Source organism: Leptodactylus fuscus, chromosome 5, assembly GCF_031893055.1.
Source record: "Leptodactylus fuscus isolate aLepFus1 chromosome 5, aLepFus1.hap2, whole genome shotgun sequence".
NCBI classification, from domain to species: domain Eukaryota; kingdom Metazoa; phylum Chordata; class Amphibia; order Anura; family Leptodactylidae; genus Leptodactylus; species Leptodactylus fuscus.
The window spans coordinates 104911870-104932757 of record NC_134269.1 but is presented as its reverse complement, the minus strand read 5'-3'; the positions used below and the strand labels follow the sequence as shown (position 1 = coordinate 104932757).

The following is a 20888-nucleotide window of genomic DNA, read 5'->3' as shown; positions in this document are numbered from 1 at the left end:
ATATCAGTGGTGTCAGAACATTATAACAGACAGACAGTAAATAGGAATGGAGCTGCAGTACCGTACCATAAGGCGCACTGGACTACAAGGCGCATTACCCATGAGCGCCTTATAGTCCTGCCTAGGTTCATATATAAGGCGCACCGGACTATAAGGCGCAGCGCTGTCCGGTGCGCCTTATATGTGATTGAAAGCGGTGGCACGCAGACTTTGCCGGCGGCCACTTAACCCCCCGCGTGCCAGCCGCTTCTATTCATTTCAATGGCACGCTTCCATTGAAATGAATGGAAGCGCTCGGCACGTGAGGAGTTAAGCGGCGGCTGCCGGCAAAGTCTGCGTGCCGCTTCCATACATTGCAATGGGAGCGTGCTATTCGAATAGTATTCATTCATCTCTAACTTCAATTGTAAGAAGTTAGTCCGGTGCGCCTTATATGTGATTGAAAGCAGACTTTGCCGGCGGCCGCCGCTTAACTCCTGAGGAAATCGTAGGATTTTATGTGCGCCTTATAATCCGGAAAATATGGTACTTTGGCATGGCGACTATATAGGGGATTGTGTCTTCTGATTCCAGCTTTATTCCATTTATAGGTTTAGGTGCAGTAAATCAATGCTGTATATGGGTGTTTGATATTGATGACTTATCCGGAGGATAGATCACAAGTGTTAGGATTTGTCCCAGAAAACCCTTTAAAGGGGTTATTCCATGAAAATTATTTCTTTTTTATTCATAGAATAGAGGATAAATACCTTAATGGTGGGGGTCTGACTGCTAAGACCCCGACCAATCCTGAGAACTTTCTCCCCAATTTACATTCAGGCTGAGTATAGTGACTGGTGGTGGCGGAGAGCCAGAGAAAGGTGAAGAAAAGCACTCAGCTATCTCTGGCACTCCCACTTCAATTCAATTCACTTCAATGGGAGTGCTGGAGATAGCTTAAGTACAGTCTCATGGCATAACTACTTTAATGAATCCAAACTGAAACCCAGGCGCTCTGGTTCTTTAAGTAATATTGATAACATATCACATTGTTTTAGTTACACTGTCTTAGACATAGTTTTTAGCAAACTCCAGAAGTTGAATTTAGTAGCTAAAAAGTTAGCTTTTGGCATGGAGTGGATCTAAGGATGCCGTTAAAGCAGCGCTAAAGGGAGATTCATACTATTGTTATTTAATGTCCGTTGCTCTCATCCGTTATATAAAAAATACAGATGGAGCCCCCTCCGTTGGGTGTCTGTCTGCATTCACCCCAATGTAAAAAACATGACGGAAGCTGTACTGACAGAGGAAAAAGTTGTGCATGTAGGACTCTTTCTTCTGTTACAAAAGTAAACCAACAAGAAGAAAGTGTCCACCATGTTGTTTACATTAGAGTCCATGGGAACAGAGGGTCCTTCATCTGTGTTCATTGCTCTGCTACAGTTAATGATTGTAGTAGTCATCCTATAACGGTAGTGTGAATGCAGGGCTAAAAACTCCAAGCAGTATAGTTACCCATGATGCTAAGAGTACTTGCCTCCCAGCAATATACTATCCCGTACTGAAACTTGGTCATGTAAATGCGCCCTAAGGGTACCACTTTTGGTTTCCTGCTATTTGCCGGGATGCACCAGGTCTTGCCACTGTTTGAAAGTCCATATGCAGACAAACAATTAGCGGTAAAATGTGAACATTACCAATGGCCACTACTGCATATGCAAGAAAATATCTTACAAAACAGTCATACAATCATCATTAAACATTAATAAATAATGAAATTAAAGGTCAAAAACAAAAATGTTAAGAATGTCTCACAAATGTTTTTTCTTCAATTTCACCCCATTTTTTCCAGCATCCCAGTACAATGCATGTACAGTAATATTAAATAGTAAAATCACAGGGTACATTTGTCCCACAAAAATTAAGCACTCATATGGCTCTGTGAACTGAAAAATAAAAAGCTATGGCTGAAAAGTGTTCTGAAGAAGGGCGTTCATTACTCAAAACAGGTCTCTCAGCCTATAGAAGGAGAGAGGACACATCTCCCTGAGGAGACATTGCTGAAAGACTGGACAACTGCAAATACAGGTTGTGGTTCACATAGTGATTGTGTGTTGTCTGGCCTGAGATAAGCTTAGTCTAGTCCAAGGAGTTAGGGGGCGTTCACACTACCGTCGGTGTCCGACATGTAGTGTCCGCTCCTAGTGTCCGCTCAAAATCTGTCACGGACACTAGGAGCGGACACTAGATGTGTCCGTGACACCTGTCATTCACTTTAATGGGCATCGGGTGCGTTCTTTTGCACTCCGTGCCCGTCCTTTCCTGTCCGCAAGAGAAGATGTCCGACTTCTCAAGCGGACAGAAAAACCCTGCATGCAGGGTTCTTCTGTCCGCTTGAGAAGTCGGACATCTTTACAAGCGGACAGTGAAGGACGGGCACGGAGTGCAAAAGAACGCACCCGATGCCCATTAAAGTGAATGACAGGTGTCACGGACACATCTAGTGTCCGCTCCTAGTGTCCGTGACAGATTTTGAGCGGACACTAGGAGCGGACACTACATGTCGGACACCGACGGTAGTGTGAACGCTCCCTTAGGGACTATTCTTTGTTTAGTTAGTGCCTGGACAAGGCTAGGAGTTTCAGGTCATGGTTTGTTATCAGTGTGAAACCTGTGGCATAAAACTAGCTGAGGTCCGTTTAAAACAGAAAATTCTCTATGTTGGACTGTAATTATTGTTGTGCCATTCCGTCTATGGAGGAAAAGATAGCAGTCCCATGAGCTGATCCCTCTGAAAATCTCACAGTACCCTTACAGGGTTGTTTGCCTAATTCCTTGGGAACAACTTTGAAATGATATGGAATAACCTTAAAAATCTGTACTTTATGTTATTGTGATTGTTGGCGTATTAAACAATGAATGGAATTCTAGGATAAAATAGTATGGGACATAATGTGTGTCTCACAGCAGCTTCACTTTAGTATTGTCGTATCAATCTGTTTTATTATTTTATGCAATTTTCTTCTTTTGCTTGTCAATTACAGCACAGTACAGTCATGCTAGGTTCACATCTGCGCTGGAATCTCCATTGGACGTCAATGAGGCCCAATGGGCTACATGTGTAACCACTGTTTTAGCAGTCCCTAATGGATCTGAACAACAAAGAGCAAGAGCTTGTGTGAACCTAGCATCATTCATCAGTAAATTCACAAGTCAAACATAACTCTTATGTACAGTTCTCCAGTAACCCTATTTATGAGATCACAGTTAAGAGACTTGGTGGCCATAAATGCTGCCCATTACAAAGTAATCCCTTTATCCTAATAGCCAATATTCCAGAAAATACAAACCCCAAACTTTGTTTTAAAATTTAAGCAAATATTAGGGTAAATAATTCTGCCTTGCAGAAAAAAACATAAAAATAGTAAAAAAAAAAAAAAAAAAAAAAAAAGAAAAATATCACCCACTTGCAATGTATTCTAACGTGAAGGTGATGAGTAACTTCCAATATAATAGTAATGGCAGAACAATCCTGGAAACTCTTATACGTTAGATAACCAGCACACTTGGATGAGGAATATGGCTGAAAACAATAACATAAATCTATTCCTGTTGCTAATCTTAGTTTAGTTAACTCATCTAGAAGGAAAACAGAGAGTTCTTCTGGGAAATGTGATGCATGTTGGAAGATATATAAAGAAAATATTAATAGATATTCTCAAATAAATATGTTGAATGGCAATGTCTGAAAATCAGAATCACAACTGTCAAATCATATCTTAACCCCTTCCCACCGATGGCATTTTTTGATTTTCGTTTTTGACTCCCCTCCTTCTAAACCCCATAACTTTTTTATTTCTCCGTTCCCAGAGCCATATGAGGTCTTGATCTTTGCGGGACAAATTTTTCTTCATGATGCCACCTTAATTATTTTGTATAATGTACTGGGAAGCTGGAAAAAAATTCTGAATGGGGTGGATTTGAAGAAAAAATGCATTTCTGCGACTTTCTTATGGGCTTTGGTTTTACGGCATTCACTGTGCAGCCAAAATGACTATTATTTGACTATTTTTCTCGCTAAGGCGTTTACCGTACAGGAAAAATATTTTTTATAGATTTGTAGAGCTGGCGATTTTGGACACAGGGATACCTAACATGTATGTGTTTCACAGTATTTAACTACTTTTATATGTGTTCTAGGGAAAGGGGGGTGATTTGAATTTTTAATACTTTTTAATTTTTTTTTTTTTTTACTTTTTTTATTTTTTATTTTTGCATTTATTAGACCCCCTAGTGGTATTGAACCCCAGGGGGTCTGATCACTAATGCAATGCATTACAATGCTAATGCATTGCAAAAAAATCATGATTTCTTTTGCAGGCTGCATAGACCAGCTGGCAAAAGAAAGAGACTGCAGACTCGCCGGGAGCCTTTACAAGGCTCCCGGCTGTCATGGAAACGTGACGTCGGCCCTGGAGCTTGCTCCAGGCACCGGTGATCACTAGCAAAATGGCGCCGCCCATGCACCGCTGGGAAAATGGTGCCTCCCGCGCCTTTGACCGAGGCGCCGGAGGGGTTAATGCCTCCGATCGGTCCGGGGAACGATCAGAGGCATTAGCGCTGTCTGTCTACTGTGCAACACAGTAGACACCCGGTGGCTATGGCGGCTGCTCGACTCCCGGGTGGCCGCCATAGTTAAACACCCGACATGCGCCGTACTACTACGGCGGAAGTCAGGAAAGGGTTAAAGAGGACCTCATAAAAGTGCAGTTTTATATATCACTAAAAAGCCGACAGTTCACTGAAATCAGCACATTGCCGGCTTTCTCTGTATATGCCCCAGTGGTGGAGATATCAGTGATGACGCTGAGATGTGAGGAACGCCCTACTAGTAGTGGTGATATATGGGTTCCGAAACTAACGGCACTGATACCGCCACCACTGGGGCACATACCAGGAAACAGACAGTGCGCTGAATTTTCTAGTGGTATATAAAACTGCACTTTCATGAAGAGATGAAATGCCCTCTTTAAAACCTTTCTTACGAATGTTCTGTAAATGATGTAGAAAATCTGACTTCATTCTATTAAAACATACCTTAATCTTATACATAAAATAATGACAAAAATTAAGAAATGTACAAATAACTTACATACTACAGATATACTGCAATTGATTTGAATCTACTAAAGCAATCTAGTGTGTTAACACTGTACAACCAAAAATACATTGACATCTATAATAACTAGCTAAATTGTAATAAATACATAATATAGATAAATAAATACAGTGTTGGCCAAAAGTATTGGCACCCCTGCAATTCTGTCAGATAATACTCATTTTCTTCCATCACAATCACAAATTCTTTGGTATTACTATCTTCATTTAATTTGTCTTCACTGGAAAACCACAAAAAGAATTGTCAAAAAGCCAAATTGGATATAATTCCACACCAAACATAAAAAGGGGGTGGACAAAAGTATTGGCACTGTTTGAAAAATCATGTGATGCTTCTCTAATTTGTGTAATTAACAGTACCTGTTACTTACTTGAGGCACCTAACAGGTGGTGGCAATAAATAAATCACACTTGCAGCCAGTTGAAATGGATTAAAGTTGACTCAACCTCTGTCATGTGTCCTTGTGTGTATCACATTGAGCATGGAGAAAAGAAAGAAGACCAAAGAACTGTCTGAAGACTTGAAAAGCAAAATTGTGAGGAAGCATGAGCAATCTAAAGGCTACAAGTCCATCTCCAAAGACCTGAATGTTCCTGTGTCTACCGTGCGCAGTGTCATCAAGAAGTTTAAAGCCCATGGCACTGTGGCTAACCTCCCTAGATGTGGACGGAAAAGAAAAATTGACGAGAGATTTCAACGCAAGATTGTGCAGATGGTGGATAAAGAACCTCGACTAACATCCAAACAAGTTCAAGCTGCCCTGCAGTCCGAGGGCACAACAGTGTCAACCCGTACTATCCGTCGGCGTCTGAATGAAAAGGGACTGTATGGTAGGATACCCAGGAAGACGCCACTTCTTACCCAGAGACATAAAAAAGCCAGGCTGGAGTTTGCCAAAACTTACCTGAGAAAGCCAAAAAACGTTTTGGAAGAATGTTCTCTGGTCAGATGAGACAAATGTAGAGCTTTTAGGGAAAATACATCAACATAGAGTTTACAGGAAAAAAAGAGGCCTTCAAAGAAAAGAACACGGTCCCTACAGTCAAACATGGCGGAGGTTCCCTGATGTTTTGGGGTTGCTTTGCTGCCTCTTGCCCTGGACTGCTTGACCGTGTGCATGGCATTATGAAGTCTGAAGACTACCAACAAATTTTGCAGCATAATGTAGGGCCCAGTGTGAGAAAGCTGGGTCTCCCTCAGAGGTCATGGGTCTTCCAGCAGGACAATGACCCAAAACACACTTCAAAAAACACTAGAAAATGGTTTGAGAGAAAGCACTGGAGACTTCTAAAGTGGCCAGCAATGAGTCCAGACCTGAATCCCATAGAACACCTGTGGAGAGATCTCAAAATGGCAGTTTGGAGAAGGCACCCTTCAAATCTCAGGGACCTGGAGCAGTTTGCCAAAGAGGAATGGTCTAAAATTCCAGCAGAGCATTGTAAAAAAACTCATTGATGGTTACCGGAAGCGGTTGTTCGCAGTTATTTTGTCTAAAGGTTGTGATACCAAGTATTAGGCTGAGGGTTCCAATACTTTTGTCCGGCCCATTTTTAGAGTTTTGTGTAAAATGATCAATGATTTGACTTTTTTTCATTCTCTTTTGTGTTTTTTCATTGCAAGCAAAATAAATAAAGATATTAATACCAAAGAATTTGTGCTTGCAATAATTTTTTGGAAGAAAATGAGTAGTATCTGACAGAATTGCAGGGGTGCCAATACTTTTGCCCAACACTGTAACTGCCACTATAATTTTTAGGGTACAGGCTGCTGTATCCTGAGACATTTCACTCCTTTCTATAAAAATATACCTTTGTAATGTATCCTAAGTAGGGGATGCTTATTTTGAACATACTATCAGAACTGTAGCGCTGTTTTCAGTAGTTAAGGATGCTACTGAATAAGGTAAATCTGTAATGAAGAATGCGCACAAGTCTAAAAAAGGTTTTAAGTAGCTGACTTGTTCCTCTAAGAGCATAAACAAAGACAAACTTCACCATCAGGTATCAAGGTATTTATTCTATGCTCAGCAGAAAACGTAGTTATGGAGATATTTCAACTCAAGATTTTTTTATTTTATTTACTACAAACTAGGAGTTAGGATGCCCCTTTTAATGCTTTAATAACCTTTCTTTGTTATTTCTTATTGCCATCACAAACACTAAAGCTATTAACAGACTGCAACCATTTCCTTTCACTTTTGAATCTTGCATTCGTATTAACACAAGTTTAGAAGCCGATGGTCTGATGCTCAGCGTCCTCTATGTCCTCCAGTAACATTCCTTATCATTACATTTTGTTGCATAACAATTATGAAACACTCTGCTGGAACATAACAAATGTACTTTCCAACAGTAAACACAAGTTACTACAGGTCAGTCTTAAGAAGTCTTCAATTGGTACTGTTACAGTGGTAGTAAAAGCTAAGAAAGTAATACAAATATCACTCCAATGCTTCTAAATACATAATTATACCAATACAGTTCTACTATGTGAAATAATATTGTGCTGGTACAATATGACAGTGTAATTACGCTTTACAAGACATGACATATTCTATGAAATATCTAGAGTTTTAGGCAAAGTATTAAATAAGACAACTTTACTGATGTTTGAAGCCCATAATACATGAATAAATGACATTTGAAGCCTGATAAATGAATCTATATACATTAATCGATCCCAATCCATGAATCTGCACACATGCTCTAACCCTATCTCCAACCCTATTTCCTAACTTATAACAAACAGAGTAAAGTGATGCAATGTAAACTTTTATCAGTTTGTTAAAACATTGTCTGTCAAAATGTCACTGAGATTTAGACTGTAGTGATACCAGCAAAAAAATGGGTTTTACTTTGCAGAAAGTTGTAAAGCCGCACAATGCAAAATTGGTAGCGTAAAAAGACACTGTTAGAATTGTCAAGTTTTTCTATTTCTTTCCAAAAAGAGTAAATAAAAGTAAATAATTGAAATATATGTACCTCAAAATAGTGCCATTAAACATTGGAACTTGTCCCCAAAAAAATCAAGCCTTCATAATTACATTGATGGAAAAATAGAAAAGTTATACATGGTATGTGACAATGGAAAAAGACAAAAAAAACAGAGGCTTTATATGAATCATATAAATAAGTGTAATGTTCATTGTAAAAATGTAAATGATTAGTGATTATATTTATATGTACATTGACGGAGGTCAGTAAATCCGTTTTAGGCTAAAGCCCCACATTGCAGAAATGCAGCTTTTTTTTGTTGCAGATTTTGTTGCAGTTTTTGGAGCCAAAGCCAGGAGTGGATTGAGCAGGAGGTAGAAATATAAGAGCTTCCTCGATATTTCCCATTCATTTAGTAGAAATTCTTGGCTTTGGCTTAAAAAACTGCAAAAAAAATTTGCAACAAAAAAGCTGAGTTTCAGCAACGTGGGGCCTCAGCCTTATACTCTTTCATTGAGTATGAACAATATAAAAACAGAGATTGTTGAAACATTTCTCATAGGCCTATGACAGGATAGTGTGCAGAGAAGGTAAGTACTTTAAGATGAAGACAGATAACAGAGATTATGTCATCTGATATTTCACCTAAGACACTCTGGTATAAGCACAAGAGGAAATATAATAATATGCATTTACTTTCATTCCCTCTCAACAAAGGCTTGTGATCTGGTTGCTGTGGCCAGCAGCGCTGTTTTTATTATACATACAGTCCTATGAAAAAGTTTGGGCACCCCTATTAATCTTAATCATTTTTAGTTCTAAATATTTTGGTGTTTATAACAGCCATTTCCGTTTGATATATCTAATAACTGATGGACACAGTAATATTTCAGGATTGAAATGAGGTTTATTGTACTAACAGAAAATGTGCAATATGCATTAAACCAAAATTTGACCGCTGCAAAAGTATGGGCACCTCAACAGAAAAGTGACATTAATATTTAGTAGATTCTCCTTTTGCAAAGATAACAGCCTCTAGTCGCTTCCTGTAGCTTTTAATCAGTTCCTGGATCCTGGATAAAGGTATTTTGGACAAACAATTCAAGTTCAGTTAAGTTAGATGGTCGCCAAGCATGGACAGCCCGCTTCAAATCATCCCACAGAGGTTCAATGATATTCAGGTCTGGGGACTGGGATGGCCATTCCAGAACATTGTAATTGTTCCTCTGCATGAATACCTGAGGATTTGGAGCGGTGTTTTGGATCATTGTCTTGCTGAAATATCCATCCCCGGCGTAACTTCAACTTCGTCACTGATTCTTGAACATTATTCTCAAGAATCTGCTGATACTGAGTGGAATCCATGCGACTCTCAACTTTAACAAGATTCCCGATGCCGGCATTGGCCACACAGCCCCAAAGCATGATGGAACCTCCACCAAATTTTACAGTGGGTAGCATGTGTTTTTCTTGGAATGCTGTTTCTTTTTGGACGCCATGCATAACGCCTTTTTTTATAACCAAACAACTCAATTTTTGTTTCCAAAATGAAGCTGCCTTGTCCAAATGTGCTTTTTCATACCTCAGGCAACTCTATTTGTGGCGTACGTGCAGAAACGGCTTCTTTCTCATCACTCTCCCATACAGCTTCTATTTGTGCAAAGTGCGCTGTATAGTTGACCGATGCACAGTGACACCATCTGCAGCAAGATGATGCTGCAGCTCTTTGGAGGTGGTCTGTGGATTGTCCTTGACTGTTCTCACCATTCTTCTTCTCTGCCTTTCTGATATTTTTCTTGGCCTGCCACTTCTGGGCTTAACAAGAACTGTCCCTGTGGTCTTCCATTTCCTTACTATGTTCCTCACAGTGGAAACTGACAGGTTAAATCTCTGAGACAACTTTTTGTATCCTTCCCCTGAACAACTATGTTGAACAATCTTTGTTTTCAGATCATTTGAGAGCGGGCTGTCCATGTTCGGCGACCATCAAACTTAACTGAACTTGAATTGTTTTGTAGAAAGAAATGGTCCAAAATACCTTCATCCAGGATCCAGGAACTGATTAAAAGCTACAGGAAGCGACTAGAGGCTGTTATCTTTGCAAAAGGAGGATGTACTAAATATTAATGTCACTTTTCTGTTGAGGTGCCCATATTTTTGCACCGGTCAAATTTTGGTTTAATGCATATTGCGCATTTTCTGTTAGTACAATAAACCTCATTTCAATCCTGAAATATTACTGTGTCCATCAGTTATTAGATATATCAAACTGAAATGGCTGTTGCAAACACCAAAATATTTAGAACTAAAAATGATTAAGATTAATAGGGGTGCCCAAACTTTTTCATAGGACTGTATATCTACATGTAGCAACAGCTATACTAGTGATGTCAGTTGTGCATACATGGTAACCAATGTATGATGTTGGGAAGTTATAATAACATCACCGTTTATATAAATTTAGTTTCTGAAATGCTAAATATATTTGGAATCTACATGATTCTTGACATGTTTCTAAGATCCTATACTTCCTACTAATCCTATCCTACTAATCCTCCTACTAATATTATAAATGTGAAAGTTTGTATGTGTGTTACTCAATCATGCAAAAACAGCTGAACAGATTTGTATGAAATTTGGTACATAGATCGTTTGTAACCTAGATTAACACATAGGATACTTTTTATCCCAGTAAATGACATGGCTTGATGACTGTTATCAATCTTTATATATTAAACATGCCAGGAAAACGAAAATCTAATTTCTAGAAAAATTCTCAAAAAACGAGAGCTACGAAGATAGCCAAAAGTCAAGTGGAGTTGAGGATTGAGCAAGCTAAGCGGCAAACGGCTCTTAGAGCAGCCGAAACGCTGGAGCAGGCGGATCATGGACGCCAACAACACGCTCATTATATGGCGTCCCAGCGAGCTGCTGAGATGCTGGAACAATTACAAACATGGCACGAGGAACAAGTTCAGAGGCAGGCCAGCTTCAGAGCTGCCGAAATGCCAGAGAAGGCGGTTCATTGACACCAACAACAGACGAAGTCACGGGCAGAAGCTAGTATTTAATAATGCTTCTGTGCTGCATTTCTTTACAACTAAGCAGTAATTCTCAAACGTAAAGCAAGTTCTCAAAACCTCAGTAGTAGTTGTTATTTGTAGGGGGCTATTCAGTATAGAGTAATATGTGACCCACATTTTACTGAAAGTGTAGGAAAATGTAGTGATAAAATGTAGAAGTGATGAAATTCAAAGGATTATACTGTCTCCTGATAACTTTAATGGTTTATAAATGGTGAGTTGCACTTTAAATACATGAACTGTCAATATCACAAAACAGAAATGAAGAAATACACATTTGGCGAATCCATACTTGAATACTAGGAAAATGCATAAAATACAATCCCCACCCCCATGTGCTTGAAGGGCAGCTCATATTATGTGTTGAGGATCAAGATGGGGCTGGGTGGCCAGACAGTTATATATGATGTTCGCTTTGTACTGTTATTAATGGTAATAATAATAATATCATAATTGGCTTTTAATGCTCCATAACACTAGATATATAGTACACTAAATTAAACTTATGTGAAAGTTTTGCTAACCTTTAGACTATGGGAAAGGTTGGCACATTTAGGTGATTGTTAGAAAATCGTTACAAAACTGTTGCTTTGATGGTGAGACCATAAAACCAGTTCAGCCTAAAACTCCCACTGCTAAACGCTGAACAAAAGGACTTCAATAGTGTTCATCACAGGAGGGACAAAGTACACGTTATAAAACAGAGTACAGCTCTATTGAGATTTTCCATCGTCCATAGAAGTACAAAACAATACCAACATCTTTCACCCACCTGCCATGTTAATGGCATGGAACATAAAGGGGATAAACTAGAGAGGTGTGGGAATGATGATATGTCTCTGGTCTTTGTTCTACTATTGCCTATAGCACTATCTTAACCCCTTAGAGACACAGCCCAAAAGTGACTTAAGGACCAGGCCTCTTTTTTCAAATCTGACATGTGTCACTTTAAATGGCAATAACTTTGAGACGCTTTAACTTACACAAGTGATTCTGAGATTGTTTTTTCGTAACACATTGTACTTCATGTCAGTAGTAAATTTTCGTCGATATGTTTTGTCTTTAATTATGAAAAAATAGGAAATTTGGTGAAAATTTTGAAAAAAATGCAGTTTTCAAACTTTGAAATTGCAAGCCTTTCAAATAGAAAGTCATACTACCCGAATTTTTTCATAAATATAATTAACCATGTCTCTGATTTATGTAGCAATCAAATTTTAAGCACCCTTTCATTTTTTTCAGATATTATAAGGCTTACAAGTCAAGCAGTAATTTTCCAAATTTTCAAGAAAATTTCCAAAACACATTTTTCAAGGGACCAGTTCAGTTCTGAAGGGAACTTGAAAGGCCTCTCTAATAAAACCCCCCAAAAGTCACCCCATTCTAAAAACTGCACTCCTGAAAGAATCCAAAACAGCAGTTAGAAAGTATCTTAACCCTTTCAGCATTTCACAACAATTAAAACAAAATGGAGGTCAAATTTACATTTTTCAATTTCTGTCACTAATATATTCATTTAGCCCTAGAATTTACACATTTACTAAGGTTTAAAGGAGAAACTGCACCCCACATTTTGTTACACAATTTCTCCCGAACACGACAATACCCCATATGTGCTGGTACCCTAATGTACGGGCACACGGTCGCTCTCAGAGCGGATGGAGCGCTAATTGGATTTTGTAGGCCAGATTTTGCTAGAATATTTTTCAGGCGCCATGCCCCGATTGCAAAGCCCCCAAGGTGCCAAAACAGTGGAAAACCCCAAAATGTCACCCCATTTTGGAAACTAGACCCATCAAGGAATTTATCAAGGGGTATAATGAGCACTTGGACCCTACAGGTGTTTCACAGATTTTTTTACCATTGAGATGTGAAAATGAAAAATTACTTTTTTTTATAATAAAATGTCACTGTAGCCCCAAATTTTTCATCTTCACCAAGGTCTTAAAGGAGAAACTGCACCCCACATTTTGTTACACAATTTCTCCTGAACACGACAATACCCCATATGTGCTGGTACCCTAATGTACAGGCACACGGTCGCTCTCAGAGCAGATGGAGCGCTAATTGGATTTTGTAGGCCAGATTTTACTAGAATACTTTTCAGGCACCATGTCCCTTTTGCAGAGCCCCCAATGTGCCAAAACAGTGGAAACCCCCAAAATGTCACCCCATTTTGGAAACTATACCCCTCAAGGAATTTACCAAGGGGTTTAGTGAGCCCTTTGACCCTACAGGAGTGTAACAGAATTGGCCCAACAAAAGGAAAAGTGACATTTTTTGCTATAAAATGTAGCTTTAACCCCAAATTATGCATTTCCACAAGGGGTTAAAAAAGAAAATGCACCCCACAAATTGTCAAGCACTTTGCCCCAACTACAGAAATGCCCCACATGTGGATGTAAAGTGATCTATGGGTACACTGTAAAGTCCAGAGCTCAAGGATCGCTATTGGGATTTTGGAGGCCAAATTTAGCTGAAATCTGTTTCAGGCACCATGTTGCATTTGGAGAGCCCCTGAAGTGCTAGAACAGTGGAAACACCCCCCCCCCCCCCCCCCCCCAAAACGACCCCATTTTGAAAAATAGACCCCTCAAGGAATTTATCAAGGGGTTTAGTGAGCACTTGGACCCTACCGGTGTTTCACAGATTTTTTTTACCATTGAGATGTGAAAATGAAAAATTACTTTTTTTCCAATAAATCGTCCATTTAGCGCCATATTTTTAATTTTTGCAAGTAGTTAGAGAATTAAGAGCCCCCCACAGTTTGTTACACAATTTCCCCTGAACACGGCAATACCCCATATGGGATCATAATCTGCTGTATGGGTACATGTTGGGGCTCAGAATGGAAAGAGCGCTATTTGGATTTTGGAGGGCATATATTGCTGGAATAGTTTTGAGGTGCCATGTCGCATTTGCTGAGCCCCTAAAGTATCAATACAATAGAAACCCCTCAAAAGTGACCCCATTTTAGAAACTACACCCGTCAAGGAATGTATCAAGTGGTATTATGATTTTGAGACTAAAAATGCTTCCCAAAAATTGAAATTTTTAAAGAAATATGCCATTTTGGTATCCAATGCATTGCACCCACTTTGTGTTGTCAGAGACCTGCACTCCTAAAACTATTAAGTGGGCCTTCCCGAGGGGCAAAAAAATTATATATGTGGGTATAAATTGCTGCTTGGGCACACAGCAGGGCTCAGAAGGGAAGGAGCACTGCGCTTTATAGCTTTTGGGGTACAGATTTAGAGGGACTTTCTGGGCGCCATGTTGTTTTTGCAGAGCCCTGGAGGTGCCAGTAAACTGGAATTCCCCAAGAAGTGACCCCATTTTGTAGGGAAAATTTTAGAGTCTCTGCAAAAGTGCCATGGCATCCAAAAACCAAACCGTCTAAGTCTGTGCTCCAAACACCAAATAACCTTCTTCCCTTCTGTGTCTGGCTGGGCCCTAATATCAGTTTATACCCACATATGACATTACATATGTTATCCCGGGTACACCAGTGTCATATATGTGCCCTAATATCAGTTTATACTCACATATGACATTACCCCGGTTACACCAGTGTCATACATGTGGCATACACTGCAGTTTGGGCGCACAGCAGGGGGCAGAAGGGAAGGAGCGCGATGTGGCTTTTGGAGCACAGATTCAGATGTTTGGTATCTAGACGCCATGTCATGTTTGTAGAGCCTGTAAGGTACCAGAAAAGTGGATTCCCCAAAGGAGTGACCGCAGTTTGAAAACTGCACCCCTAAAATAATTTATCATGGGGTGTAGTGAGTATTAGTATCCCGGACGTGACTGCACAGCGGATGGCGAAGAGGGAATGTATAAGCGGTGCGGAGGACATTGCAGACACTAAATTCCCTACTGTACCCCCAGTAGCTCCTATGATTGGGGAAGTCACACTGGGGTCACTTTGGGGGTCACTTCTGGTATATTTTCCCTCATAAGCTGTAAATCTGGGGTGTCCCCTGATATTCGCTCGCACAGCTTATACATTCCCTGCCTGCCGCACCCAGTTGTGTTCTAATGATTTGGCGATTTTGCGTGATTTTGTCTTCACATTGGTAGAGGCTATATTTTCTTTATTTTTCTGCTGACGTGGCCATATAAGGGCTTGTTGTTTGCGGGATGCGATGTATTTTGTAATGACACCATCTTGGGGTGCCTAAAACTTACTGATTACATTTTATTAACTCTTTTTGCTGGATTTAAAAGAGAAAAAATCAATTCTGGTATTGAGTTTTACCTTTTACGCCATGCAGCGTACAGTATAAGTAACATGTGACCTTTATTCTGCGGGTCGGTACGGTTACGGCGATACCTCATTTATGTTATTTTTTTTATGCGATACTAAGTCTGCAGAACAAAAACACATTTGGGGACATAAATCAGTGATTTTTGCATCGCCATCTTCTGAGAGGCGTAACATTTTTATTTTTCGCTTGACAGTGTTGGTTGAGGGCTTATTTTTTGCGGGACAACCTGTGCATTTTATTGGTACTATTTTGGGGTGCATATGACTTTTTGATCACTTTTTATAGCACATTTTGTAAGGTGAGATGGCGAAAAATCACTACTTCCGGCGGGTTTTTTCCGTTATTTTTTATCGCCGTTCACTGTGTACATTAAATATTGTTTCAGTTTTGTTGTACAGGTTGTTACGGACGCGACAATACCAAATATGTATTGTTTTTATTAATTTTTTGTGTTTTTTTTTTACATAATTCATTTTTTATAGAAAAAAGGGATTTTTGGGACTTTATAACTTTATTAATTGTTTTCAAATACTTTATTTTTTTTTTTTTTACACTTTTTTTTTACTTGTTCTTGTGTCCCTATGGGACACATGGATCAGTGATGATTGCATCACTGATTCTCTACTATAGAATGAGACACAGGCTGCAGTGACAGCCTGCACGTGTCTCACTCTAGACACAGGAAGTGAGCTGTGCGGACGGCACAGACTCACTTCCAGAAGACGCCGGGAGCATCACCAGGTAAGTGAGTGCTCAGGGCTGTCTGGGGTCACTAACCAGACCCCAGACTACATATTACAGATACCGGCACCCACCGATCTCACCGCGGGGGGTGCCGGCGGGGGGGGGGAGAGATCGCGGCACCCTTTGTTTGCGGTGGTCATGTTTGATCATCGCAATCAAAGGGTTAAAACCTCTGATCGGTAAAAGTACCGACCGGAGGTTATGGAAAAGGGTGATAGCTGTCAGTAACAGCCATCACCCAGTTCCGATTCCGCCCGCTCAGCTAGTGAGCGGGCGGAATCACCATGACGTACAATTACTTCATGGTGCGCGAAGTACCTCGCGTCCATGACGTAATAGTACGTCAAAGGTCGCTAAGGGGTTAATGGTATTCATGGTGAAATAATGTGTGAAGTACTGAGTAAAGTATCAGAAAAGATATAACCGAAAATTTCTCAACAGTTACCAGCCATGAAATCAGAATAAATATAATGTACATACAGTTATAGATTTATTGCATAGTACATAGGTCTGCAGGGCAAAAGACATTAAAGCAAAGTCTAAATGAATCACAATATACCAATATCAGTACTGCACACCATCAGTTTTTTCACTGATGAAACCTTATGTATGCTAAATAAATAAATAAATAAATAAATAAATAAATAAATAAATTTATTTAATTAACCACTTCAGTACCGGGCCAATTTGTAGTCCAGGACCAGACACATTTTAGGTTTATTTTGTATGTGCGGTTTTGAGGTCTGTAAAATTTTTCTCGTATGTCTTAGTCAACTAATTTTTGCGTCTTTTTTCGGGGACACATAGGGCTTTATTTTTATGTTATCTTTATTTTCAAATGTGTTTTAATTTTTTTTATATCCAGGAAAATATAAACAAAATAGGAGGGAAATTGTGTCTGGTTTTCAATTTATAATTTTTTTTAAATTTAATAACACAAAGTGTCACTGAAAAACTTTATAAAATAGTTTTTCCTCTCAGTTACGGTAATTTTTATTTTGTATGGTGTCGTCGGGGGTGGGGCTATAACCTTTAATAACGGCGTTTTATTAGCGTATTATTTATTTTTTATTATTATTTTATTTACATTTTTTTAAAACTTTTTTTTATTATATTTTTATTTTATTTTTTTTCCAGATTGTGGCCCCATAAGGTGCTAAGAGACCTTTGGGGACATCTGATCACTTTTTTTTTGTTAGTGAGGCTGATTTCTCCTATAACTGGGGCTGCTACATTTAACCTCAGTTACAGGAGGAATACAGACTCCTGCACACTGTATACACAGTATACAGAGCTGATCTGGGGTCCTGTAGGACCCAGCAGCTCTGGCAGGACACTGCTCCCGGCAGATCACATGTCTGCCGGGTCAGAGGGCAGCTGATTTATGGCTGCGTCCATAGCTGTGTATACAGCGCTCATTGAGCGCTGTATACACAGCGATCGAGAAGGCAGGGGAGGTAATAAATCTGCCCTGTCTTCTCTCTAGGAGCTCTGGCTGAAGTTACAGCCGGCTCCTATTGAAAGCAGCTACATGATCTCCGTGCAGCTGCTGTGTTCTGGTGGACGTACAGGTACGTCCTGGCAGAACTAGGCAACCACTTCCCGGACGTATATAGTCTATGGGCGGTCCGGAAGTGGTTAAATGATAGGCCAAAGTCAACAATCTATCAATGCATTACACTGAGCGTATATAAAATCAGTTATGAGATCATGTACAGATTAGCTGTACAGTTGCAGATCTCTGAAGTGCAGATCTATGTTCACTGGCTCTCTACCTGTGCTACAGGTATTGTATTGATAGCTATATAAACTAAACGCAGTGTATTGCTTTAATTATACTACATGTAGTACACTGATATCCAAATGTACTGCTTGCTATCTCCCAGTACTACATGTATTATACTGCTACATACCTATAGTAAGTGTACAGAATTGCTTTTTGAACTACATATACCATTTTACTAGCTATCTGTAATATATGTTCTTTGTCTCTCTGCTTGTGCTAGTCTCATTAGTATATGCTAAATCTCTGGATACCAAGTGAGCTGAGAACTCCATTTTATTTTTACTATACACTGAGGACGTTACACAGCAGCAGTTTTGGATTTGCAAAATAACAATACATCTTAATCAGATAGTCTTCAAGAAAAGTACAAATAACAATTTGAACATACCTTGCAGCTACATAGGGCTTGGTTTTATATATTTATTTTCTTAAACTCTTTGTCGGGAACCACTGAACTTGGACATAATATGGTGACACCATATTATTCTTCTGGGAGCAGTAACCAACCGATTTCCAACAGAATGTACTATGGATTTCACAGGATTCTTAAAGCCAGTATGTGGCCTATTGTGAATTGTGCATGTAAGTCACTTAACTTTTCAATTTCTGGTAGCAGTCTGTCAGGTAATCCATTAGAAGGAAGATCAATCCATTGAAGATGCAAACCTGATCCCTACAAAATATGAAAAATATCATTAGCTAACATAACACGAAGTTATACATAAGCGCTTGAAAAAACACACATATCAAACATCTGACCTAACTTGGTAACTTATGGTTATTCCACTATAATATATTCTCTACCCTAAATTGTACCAGTGTAATCACCAAAGTAATTTCTCTGAAAGTTTGGCAGTATACACTCATCTCTGTGAAGGAATGTGTCACGAGAAAGCGATCTATTACATAATTCAAGACATTATATTAACCATATTTTCCAGGACATCATTATGGCAGCACACTGGAGGTTGCCCTCTTGACCTCGGAGGGGACAAGAAGATAGAGAGGTTAAAAACCCCCAGGCCATCTCCATGCTCCAGTGTTCTTCATGTTCATCTCAGCAGCAGGTACAAGAGAGGAGTCTCCTACCTTTTGCTTGTCTCCCTCATTTCAGAGTCCGGAAGCCAATGCTAGCACCCCTTGGGGTAGGGGATCCCTAGCCAGAAGATTTTGCGGCAGTTTTCCAGATTTGGTGTTCCTTTTTGGGACCTCTGGCACCGAGATTTTCAAATTTGGTCGCAGCTGCACTGTCTCTTACTATCTTAGCCATTGGCTTCCTGCAGATCTCTCCTCCACCTCCACCACCAGTACACGCCATCCATATCAGTCCCTCTCTTCTTCCTTCTCCCATGTACAACTCTCACACACTTTTCACACTCTGTAATCATCCCTTTATTTCTTTTAGCAGTGACACCAAACATAAGCGCCCACATAAATCCCTGAACCACCTTCTGTCTCTGTCCATTCTGCTCCTCCTAGCTGCTGGGGACATCTCTCCTAACCCCGGCCCTCCTTCCTTCACTAACTCTTCTCCCTGCACACATAGAAGGCCTACAAACCTCATCAATATTTACTGTGTTCCTTCCCCTCATCTCTCCCCTGTCTCTTTTAACTGCTCTCTCTGGAACGCCCGCTCAGTGTGTAACAAACTAGAATACATTAATGACTTATTCCTTAGCAAATCCCTTGGCCTGCTCGCCCTTACTGAGACTTGGATCCAGCAGTCAGATACGGCCTCCCCTGCTGCTCTGTCTCATGGTGGCCTACAATTCGCACACACCTCTAGGCCTGATAATAGGCAGGGTGGTGGGGTAGGATTACTTCTGTCACTGCAGTGCATTTTTCAGTCCATTCCCCCCGTCCCCTCACTCACATTCTCTTCATTTGAAGTCCATGCTATCAGACTTTTCCGGCCACTCTCCTTACGTGTAGCTGTGATCTACCGCCCACCTGGCTCACCCTACCAATTTTTGGACCACTTTGCATCTTGGCTTCCCCACTGTTTATCCAGTGACATTCCTACCCTCATCATGGGTGACTTTAACATCCCTATTGCCCCCCCTCACTCCCCGGCTGCCTCACAGTTTCTCTCATTAACCACTTCTCTTGGTCTCTCACAATGTTCTTCTTCCGCCACACATATAGATGGTAACACGATTGATCTAGTCTTCCATCGACTCCTCACAGTCTCTAAATTTTCTAACTCTTCTCTGCCGCTCTCTTACCACAACCTTCTATCACTCACCATCAGTGCTCTCTCCCCTTCACAAGACGCCCCTACCCATCACACATATAGGAACTTGCGTGCTATTGACACCCAGCACCTCTCAGATACTCTACAGTCCTCCCTGTCCCCCATCTCTTCAATCTCCTGTCCCAATCTGGCCACCAGTCACTATAATGAAACCCTCAAAAATGCATTGGACGAGGTTGCTCCCCCCTCCACTCGTAAAGTCCCACATAGGAGGCAGCAACCCTGGCACACGCCACAGACACGATTTCTCCAGCGATGCTCTAGGTGTGCCGAACGTCTCTGGAGAAAATCACGCTCACCTGCAGATTTCCTCCACTTCAAGTTTATGCTTAAAACATATAGCTCTGCCCTTTACCTCGCCAAACAAGACTATTTCACCGCCCTCATCTCTTCTCTCTCCAGCAACCCTAAAAGGCTTTTTGAAACCTTTCACTCCTTACTCACACCCAAGGTACAGACGCCATTCACACACCTTAGTGCTGATGACCTGGCCATGTATTTCCATGATAAAATTGATAAGATCCGTCAGGAAATTACTGCCCAAGCCCCAGGTGGCATTGACTCCCACACCTACGATAGTACTGATCCCCTCACCAGCCGCACTTCAGACTGTCCATTCTCATCTTTTGAACCTGTTACAGAAGAGTAAGTCTCCCAGC

General features: G+C 40.3%; 1 long non-coding RNA gene across 1 annotated transcript in view; it reads right to left on the bottom strand.

Moving 5' to 3' along the window:
- LOC142203340 (uncharacterized) overlaps positions 1-20888 on the bottom strand; it is an 83846-nt gene that overhangs the window by 25310 nt on the left and 37648 nt on the right. Inside the window, exon 2 of the long non-coding RNA XR_012716105.1 lies at positions 18364-18648. This is a non-coding gene — a long non-coding RNA (uncharacterized LOC142203340). The remainder of the gene's footprint in view (positions 1-18363; positions 18649-20888) is intronic.